We start from the raw sequence: 9,511 nt of genomic DNA, 5'->3' as shown, positions 1-9,511 counted from the left end.
TCAGGGCCCCATCCATCCTGGCCTTGAAAACTTATGGAAGAGGCATCCACAGTCTCCCTGAGTTCTCCTCTTTTAGTTTAAAACCATTCATCCTTGTCCCATAACTATCTGCCTGTGTCACTCTCCCTCTTTTTTATAAGCTCCCTCTAAGGACTGGAAGGCTGCAATGAGCTCTCCCTATAACCGCCTTTTCTCCATAATGAACATTCACATTTACTTACTTTGTTCATAATTTTTGGCCATCCCTGTGGGAATTTCTGTTTTCCTTTGACAAGTCCCATTTGACATAGTAGAACAGTCTTTGTAATTAAGACATATTCATGAAAGTAAGCACAAAATTTTTTTAAGTTCTACAGGCAGAGATCTCTGGCCATGCTGCATAAGAAAGTCAATTTAAAGATGCCTTGGTCACTGTCAGCAGCACTTAAATTTGCTTTGCTTGGGAGCAAAAGAGAAGGAAAATGATCAGGCCCTAGTCATGCACATTTGATCTTTGAGGCCGTTCCTTTCATGATCATTACTATGAAGACAGTCTTTTTCTTATCATAGAGAGTACCATATTATAGAGTAATATAAATTCTACACACTGTTTCCTTTTACAGTTTGCACTTCTGGTATGCATTTTTTGAAATGTTTTAAAATAAATTCTAAATAATTCTAAAATATTTTTGAAGGCTTACTTTTTAAAGACTCTACACTGCTTCATGTGTGAAGAGATGAACGTTTGAAGGGCTGAGAGCTCCTGTGGTGGACTTGGGGGTAGCCAGGCAGGGTATTTCACTCCTCCACTCACTATTATTTCTCTGCCTTCCTTTGTGCATGTGGAGAACTTTTTACAGCATAACCTAACAGCATGGAAGATTTTAAAAGAAACGAAAAAGTTACCTTGATGCCCAGGAACCAGCTGAAGGATGAAAAGCGAGGGATGATGTGGTCAAAGACACCTGGGAAATATCACTACAGCCATTAAATGAACAACATCAGAGTTAGCTGTGATTTGTGTTAGTTCATCAGAGAGCGGCTCAGTGTCAAAGGCAGTTGAGTGACAGGAGGAAACTGGAGGAAGGAAAGCATTATCAGCTCGATTTGCTTCACTGGAAGTTACTGTCACTTTGACAAATACCTGTCATTTTGTAACCGCACCAAAGCACTCACTAATTTTTTCATTATTGGAAGAAGATGGGATGACTTCCTTTTTACTTTGGGAAATCACTAGAGAGATAGACATGCTGAGTGAGGGGGCGAAGGAAGAAAGGTGAACCACTTTCTGACTCTGATAGCAACACTACTATACAATACTACTATACTACTGTCTGCAGGCTTGGTTGGTTTGGGTCTTTTTCCTGAAGATGCCATAATGCTCTCTGTTGCACCACAATCAAAACCATGCTGATTATATTTTGATTGTGCTGAGGACTTAACAGCTCTGTTACTGTGTCTGGGAAACACAAAGAGGAGGGTGGGTAGAGTATACCCTTTTATGACTAATTTTTGTTCTCTTGCTGCCACCTTGAGAGTGTTCAAGCTCAAATCACTTGAAAAACATACGTTCTGTGCTTACATGAAATGCATAGATTCTTCAAATCTACTGCACCACTGCAGAGTTGTTGTGGGAACAGGATGGATACTGGGTGAAGACTTTTCCCATCTGCATTTACTGAGGAATGAGTCTGAGGGTCCTTAAGGTATTCCATGCTCTGAAGGTCGTTAAGATATTTTCAGTTTCTTCATTATGAAGATATCAACTGGCAACTGGTCTGAGCTGAGACAATCCTTACACACATAATCCCACAGATTTCATCTGAATCCATTTCAAGAACACATCACTAAATTAAATTTGAGCAGGAGAGTTCACCTACGTATTTTAACAGACACAGCACACACCACATATATAATTTCTCAGCAGTCACTTCTCACAGTGCTGGAGACCGCTGCCACTGAGCATCAAGAAGCTGCTTTTTCCTAAACTTGCGTCCAAAGTCCTCGATTAGAAGGGGAATTGTTTCGGGCACCTGACCCATCAGTTCCAAGTCCATCCAGCAGGGGTCAAGCGCACTCACAGCTGCCGGCTGATGCGTGTCTGATGCCGGCTGAACTGTTTTAGTCATAGATTCCTTTTCCTTCGGGACTGCTGTGAGAGGGGGGAAAGTGGTATTTTACACATGAGAAAAATATGCTCCTCTACGCAGTGTCAAAAGGGCTTCGCATCACATCTAAATAAGTGATGTTTCTTAATCTGCACTGAACAGCACTTTAGTGTGGGTTTGAATAGTTGCAGCTTAGTATGCTGCGTTGGGCTGAATAAACAGGATATTTAGATGAGAGGCGTTTGAATGAAAATTATTGAGGGGAGGAAGCAACTTTTAATCTTTCACAAGGTCTTCAATTCACTCTGATCCTTGTGAGCTGAATGTAAGCCTTATTAAAGGCTTATTAAGCCTGAATTTTACCATATAGTACTTGAAAAGCATGCTCTAGTCTAGTCTCTTATTTTGTCACCAAAAAGGAGGAGCCGAGTATCAAATGCATGAAACTGAGAAGACATGTAATTGACCAAACTTTCCACCAATGCTATGAACATTAAATTTTCTCTAAAAATTGTTTCACCGTATCCAAGTTTGAAAAGGAAGTGAAACATAAGAATTTGTTGTTAGCGGGAAGCCGGGGCTGATGGTATGGGATTTGGGAAGCGAATGGACTCAGGCTGGGAACAACACAGTGGGGATGTAATTTAAAGCAGAGGTGCTACAAGCGAGAGCCGAGCCAGCTCTGCGGGCGGCAGACGTGGGCAGGTGACAACAGGGCCGCCCTTAGGGCACAGCGGCCCCACTCCTGGGCACGCCAGACGCTGAAATCCTCCAGGTGCCGCAAACCAGAATTAAATCAGTTAGATCAAGCTAGATCTAACTAAATCTCACTGCAAGAAGAACGTGCATAAGGGGAAAATAGCAGCACACCAGCTCTCCCCGTAGCCAGGGTCGGTGCTTTCACCCTGCTGGCAGGAGCTTCTGAAACCGCCGTGGTGTCTGGCCGCGGAGGGGAAGGTCCTGCTGAAACACCCCGTGAAATGGCGGCACGTGTATTTTGTGCCACTAATTAAACAGAAAAAGCACTTACAGCAGCTTCCTGAACAAATAGATGACTGCAACCTCTATTATCGCGGCCCGTATCTTTACTCAAACAGGGATGCATGTTCACACTTTTCGGGTTGCCTATCACCAGGTAAAGTGAAATACCGATCATTGTCCCTCAAGGCAGGTCGTCAAGTCAAGCCAACACATGGGCTTCGTGTGGAGCAGCCCCTGTCCGCTGCGGAGCTGCTGTCTCAGAGCAGCGCCCGCTGACAGCCGACCCGGAGCTCCCCCGGCCCGCCCGGGGCTGCCGCAGGTGACAGGAGCGGGAGCGGGAGCGGAGGAGAGGGGAGGGCGGGAGCGGAGGAGAGGGGAGGGCGGGAGCGGAGGAGAGGGGAGGGCGGGAGCGGGCCGGCGGAGCCGCCCTGCTCGGAGGGACGGGCGCCGGCATTGGCCCCGAGCGGCGGGACGGGCTCGGCCTCGCCCCGCGCCGCCGCCTCCCTGCCCTCAGACAAGCGGGACGGCGGCGCGGGACAGCGGCAGCCGGCCGGGACCGGGGAGCCGGCATTGTCCCTGGCCGGAGGGAAGGAAGGGGGTGCCGCGGAGGGGACGGAAGAGGTGAGGCTAGAAAGGGCTCTGGGGAGGAGAGGGGGGTGTCTTGTTAATGCAGTGACTCGGAGTCAAAAAGGGGCGTAGGAGCCTCCCGCGCCCGCCGTGCTGGGGCAGCGTGAGAGCGAGCCCCCTGGCCGCTGAGGGGCCCGGCTGCCAGCCTTCATCCCCCGGGCTGCTCCGCAGGGTTTGGCCGCCGGTGGCTGGCAGAGCCCGTTCGCCTGAGGACGGCGCGGCGCTCACAGGTGTGAGCCCGGCCCTAGCTGTTGAGGCCGCAGGGAAGTGGCGCCTGTCAGCGCCTTTCCTCTGAAGCGCTCTCGAGAGTCCCGGGGAGCCGAGCGCCGGGACATCCCCGCTGCTGCTGCTTCTGTCCGGGGTGAGAGCCGGGTAGCTGTCAGAACTTCCCTGCGCAGAGCTCCTGCAGTCTGCTGGAATGCGAGGACTCACCTTATTTAAATAAGGTGCTTAGATCTCAGCTGAGAGATGTTAATAACCTTTGCGTAAATAGTAAACACTTTTAATCTCAAAACAGTGAATTAGTCGCACCATCCACGCTGTCTCTGAAATGACTTACAGGATTGGACCTGGCCCTAAAGTCTAACGCAGCCAGTTATGTCTTTCCTGTATGAGTAGAAGAATCTGCTTAGAAGATTGCTAGGATGAAGGTCACTTAAATCTGGGGACGGATTGCTAAGTGACAAGTATTTTTTAACTTTTTGACGAAGTGCAAGGGGAAGGGACTTAGAACTTTTTGTGGTGATGCGTTTCCCCACACTCATTCACAACATAAGCTTAACAGGATGTTGTGAGAAGAAACTTGATTTTACTAGCTAAAAGAACTGATCAAAGTGTTGCACCAAAACATTTGTGTGTTTACACACAGACTAAAGATCTCGGTGATGGATTGTTTAAAAGACTAATAAAACAAAGCACTTTATTAAACTCGTGTACAGCAACAATACAGCTTTCCAGTCATTAGTTCTTAGTTACCATTAGTTGCTATTATCTCTTTCCCAAAGAGTTCTTAACAATCATATATATTATGTAGTAATAGTAAACCTGGACTATACAATACCCTGGAGCTGGTGCCCTATATTTAGCACTGGTGACTATACTTGATGGCTTGTTTCAGTTGCAGGAGTCACAGTAAAGTGCCTGAGAGCTCCTTGGCAAGAGAAGCTGGAATCGAAGTGAGAATTTCTGTGATTTTCATTAATTATCATCCTTCTTTTCTAATTGTTAATGTATTGTTCACCTTGCTTCCTCCCTGGAAGAAAAGGGGGTGATCTCAGATGATGGAGTTCATATTTGAGGGAATAAGCTTACCATAGTGTTGCTAGGCATCTTTCTTATTTGTTTTGCAGTTATTCTGGTGCCATCAGACGTATCTCCCCTTTGTTCTGCAATCTTATTTTAGTTTTATCTGACATATTTCCTGACCATTCTACATTCTCTGTTCTTATCTTGCAGATTTTGCTACTTGCATGTGCTTTCCTGTGCCCTATTTGGGCAAGTATATTGCAAGTCTCTGTTCATTTGCAATTGTGTGTTATTCATGTATACTAAGTTATAAAATACTACTAATACTGTTGCTGTGTTGCAAAATGCTTATATACTGCTACCAATTACCATACCTAAGTGTGTTTATGTCTAGGTCTAAGGCAAGGAAATAGCATCTTAGTCTGCTTCTACCTTATGTGTGCAGCCCTTCTCTGCTTTGGTTGTAAGGCACATTTTTTAATTTCTTGAAGCTTTCATTGGACCTGTCTCTTGATAAATGAATCTAATTCCAGCATTTCTTGCATCCCAAAATAATGTATTATCAGTTTCACTGTCAGACTTCTAAAATTCTGTGAAATAGGTTTTCATGTTCTTGTTCTCCAATTCTGACAAAGGCCAGAGTGAACATTCCTTTGCCCCCAAAAATGACAGAAAAGTGAATTTGTAATTTCCCTTAGGAGCCAGTGCTTTAGAACACTGGATAGCACTCCAGGAGTGCTCTGTTTCTGCTGGATAGAGACCATGTGCAGGTATTCCCTGGAGTAAACTCCTGTTATTCTGCAGGAGATGCTTGCCAGGTTCCCAAGTGAAAATACTGCTTCAGTTTAGTATGTGGAGAAGATCTTTGATAGTTGCATCTGGAAAAAAGGCTTAACCAGGAAGACTGTTGGCTGAAGTTAAAGAAATTACTACTTTTCTATTCTGTATTGTTTCCTGTGCTCATGACAAAAAGGGATGAAACCAACTTAAATCAATAATCTAATAACAAAACATTATTTCCGAGGAAATATAAAGGTAATTTGTAGTCTCTCAGCAGGAAAAAGTGTTTCATTTTCTTTTTCTTTAATTAAAAGTGATGCTCCTATCCTTTGGAAGCCACTCTTTATTCAGGAGTAAAGTTTGAATAGAATCAAACTCTTTAAAGAGTAAAACTCTTTAAACTGTAGTAAAGAATTTTTTTCTCTACAGAGAAAGTGCTTTTCACTTGGGATGGCTGACTAATGGATGACTGCTAAGCAGTAGATACCATTCTGGTGCTTGAAGTCCATCACCTGTTGCATTTAAAGGCAGTTTATTTAGGTTGATCAGAAGTCAATTTAAGGAGGCTCCATTGTTTGATCTTCTAATTCCAAAGCACTTATACCAAAGTGTTATTTGCAGCATCACTGTCAAACCAGTGATATTGCATTTTCTGTACCAGCAGTCTCCAGTTTTTTAACTTATTTGGGCATAACTTGAGAGTGAGAGCTGATTTCTGCAGACTTATTCATGATTCATTCATGTGGTAGGGAGTCATTCCAATTCATCAGTGTGCAGCAACTGGCTATACTAGATTCTTACTTCATGTTATAAGGTTTCCTTGCTATATGTAATTTGACTCTGCTTATTGCATCAAGAGGGGCAAAGGGAAGAGATGTAATGTACATATGAAGAGGAGGAAAAGAATACTTCTTCCCCTTCTTTATTTTGTAGCTCCTTTTATGCATGATAATGCCAGACTATTTTTTACTTGAAATCCACTCAGTTTCCCATGCCTACACATTAAATTAATGAGCAACTTAAAAATTTGTTGCCCAGAGAGGCTGGGGTCTCCCCATTCCTGAAAGTGTTCTAGGCCTGGCCGGATGTAGCTCTGAATAAATTGGGCTAGTGGAAGGTGTCACTGTCCATGACAGGGGGGCTGGATCTAAATGGTATTTAAGGTCTCTTCCAGCCCAAACCATGCTGTGATCCCATATTTTTTTCTCTTACATCTTGGTGTGTTCCTTTTTCTCTGCAGTATAAATCTTCTAAAAATACTTTTTCTATTCCTCTGTCCCTGTCAGGGAAATTTTGCATTTCATCTCTCTCTAAATGTGTCTGAGTATAAATAAAAAGAAAGGTAAGAAGAAAGGGGACATTTACCTGTGGAGTAATTAGCGGAACAATATCCTGGATTCACTGCAAAATGTTTTTGTTCTACAAAAGCATCAAACAATATTGGTAAATTCTGTATGAAGTTTCCTGCCCAGGGTCTGATTCTGGCTGACTGATAAACTGAGAGAGATTTAGCTCTGTACAGGCTGTTTGGACTACAGTCAGACTATGGGATCTCAGCGTGTAGCTAGAGCTCCAGAACTAGATCAGTGTATTTGAGAACCCCTGGGTTAGAAATGGTTTCTACACCATTATCTTGTTGATGTTAAAATCTGCCACCATGCTTTTCTTCTCTAATGAATTTAAATGGCTAATGTGATTTAAAAATAGCATTTAAAAATAGACTATCTGTTGTGAAAAATTAAGGGTGAGGTCCAAAAACCCTCTGTAATTGCACTTGAAGAGCTATAAGCAAAAGGTATTTATCCAAGTCCTAGGCAGAAATCTGTCAAACAAGCAGAAGTAGCAGGCCATTAACCTTCTATTCTGGTCCTGCCCACATAACTTGGTTTTTAATCCTGGGATAACTTATGTTAGTGTAAATGTCATTAATTTTACCTTGCTTAATAATGATTACATTACTTCTCTGGAGCTTAAGAGACTTCGATTAAAAATGAGTACCCTAAGGTTACTCTCCTGTTCCCTCTGCTCTGTTAGAACTGGACTTGTCTATAGCTGGGAGTGCAGGTCTATCTGGATGAGGAGGGAAGTTAAGAGAGTTTTTTTTACAGTGGCCTGACTGAAAGTGTACCTGGCTTCTTGTTTCTGCCTGTGAGGTTTAATCCTTGGTAGTTCAGGCCTAGGAGGGGTCAAGAGACAACCAAGCAAACCCTTCAAAGATTATAATGTATTTTGGTGAACAAAGGGATGCGCATTTGAAGTTTGGGTTAAGTGGTCATGGGGGCTCTGGATTTGGCTGCTTCCTGGGTATGTAGCTATAGCTATTGGGCAAGTGAGCTAACACCTTGCATAACTATGTTCTTAAAGAATGAGCCACTCCTGCAAGGCTAAATACCTATTCAGGGACAGGCCTGATACTCCAAAGCCCAGCCTCACAAACTCTAAACTCCAGATTTAGCTGCCTGTGCATGAGAAACATTTCCTGTCACAGTCTTTTGCTCCTTCTTTTCTAGTCCTGTGCTATTCAGCAGAATTTGTAGAGCAAATCTTTTTCAGAAGGGTTAAAAAGTGTTCATTGACACTTCACCTCATCCAGTGCAACTGAAGGCTGCTCCAGAAACAGTTCCCTGCTTCATGCTTCCCATGAGTAGCAGTTTGGTTCAGCTCTTGTCATGGCCTTTTATCTGCCTTCCACCACAGCACACCTCGTTTTTCAGTGTCAGAGTTCTCTGCTTGCATTTGGCCATAAGTGTTCAGGGAAACTGGTACCAGTCAGGGAGAAGACAATTTTGCGTGATACAGCCCAGCCCAGCAGTGCAAACAATCTCATGAGTGAAGTTTTCATGACTGCTAGACTTCCTGCTATTCTTGCAATTTAATATCAGTATTAAGGAGGACTAACATTGCTGCTGGCTGGTTTCATCTTAGCCAGAAGGACCCCAATAGCAGACAAAATTTTCATGATATATAGCTATCTGTTAAAACATTATGCTTGGGAGGACAATTATTTTCCTTTCAATATGGAGCTATTGTGAGCTTTTTAAAATGTATCTATTAAAAAAGGAGATAACAACAACAAAATAAGTAAACAAAAACCCAATAACCCTGAAATAAAAACTTCATTGCAAAGTTAAAGTAAAATTTTATGACTGAGACAAGACCTGATTGTGACTGGGCTATGTGCAAACTGCATGCTAACTTTTTTTAACCCTTTTGAATACTAACTTTTTAAACAATTTCGATTTTAACTTACATGGAAACTTTGCCATAGTGCTTTTTTTTGCAACTCGTTCTTTGGCTTACTTTTTTGTTTCTGTGACTGCAGGACTCCTACAGGATATTTTCTTTCCTCTAGCGCCTGATTTGTGCTGGCAATTGTGTGAGGCCCTGTTTTCAAGAAGGCCTGTGCTTTAGTTATAGTAGCAAGGACTTGATTAATTGACGCAAACTTTCTTAGTATCCTTGAGATTATGTAATCTATTAGGTAGGTAGTTCTCTTGTTTTCACACAAGACACAATATCTTGACAAAGCGCAGGAAGTGTGTCACTTCCCAGTAGCCACTGATAGGAAATACTTGTTAATTAGTCACACTGTTTTGCACACTTCCATTCTCCAATAGTACAATTCCTACAATAAAACAGAATCCTAGCTAAAATGTAGCTAATGTTTGCTGGAAAGCAAGGAAGGAGGCTAGAGGTCAGATAGCTCCCCTAACATCTCCAGTATCTAATCTTGTCAAGGCCTCTACTTTAGCCTTTTTGATAACTCTTTTTTTGTTAAGGAATTCCTAGTA

The 9,511-nt window shown here is 43.1% G+C and overlaps 1 protein-coding gene across 8 annotated transcripts in view; it reads left to right on the top strand.

The window, feature by feature from the left end:
- The first annotated feature begins 3,596 nt into the window (after positions 1 to 3,596).
- SYTL2 (synaptotagmin like 2) overlaps positions 3,597 to 9,511 on the top strand; it is a 51,932-nt gene continuing 46,017 nt past the window's right edge. For 7 of the 8 annotated variants that reach the window (XM_088052299.1, XM_088052300.1, XM_088052297.1 and 4 more), the window contains exon 1: positions 3,597 to 3,689. The gene's annotated coding sequence lies outside the window, so the exon portion shown is untranslated. Of the gene's footprint in view, positions 3,690 to 4,143; positions 4,181 to 9,511 lie in introns of those variants that run through there. The other variant, XM_088052296.1, reaches the window with a different exon arrangement.

This window comes from Pseudopodoces humilis, chromosome 2 (assembly GCF_049639895.1).
Source record: "Pseudopodoces humilis isolate 2021_Gansu_Grassland_sample_001 chromosome 2, ASM4963989v1, whole genome shotgun sequence".
Taxonomy (NCBI): domain Eukaryota; kingdom Metazoa; phylum Chordata; class Aves; order Passeriformes; family Paridae; genus Pseudopodoces; species Pseudopodoces humilis.
This window is presented reverse-complemented; position numbering and strand designations above follow the sequence as displayed.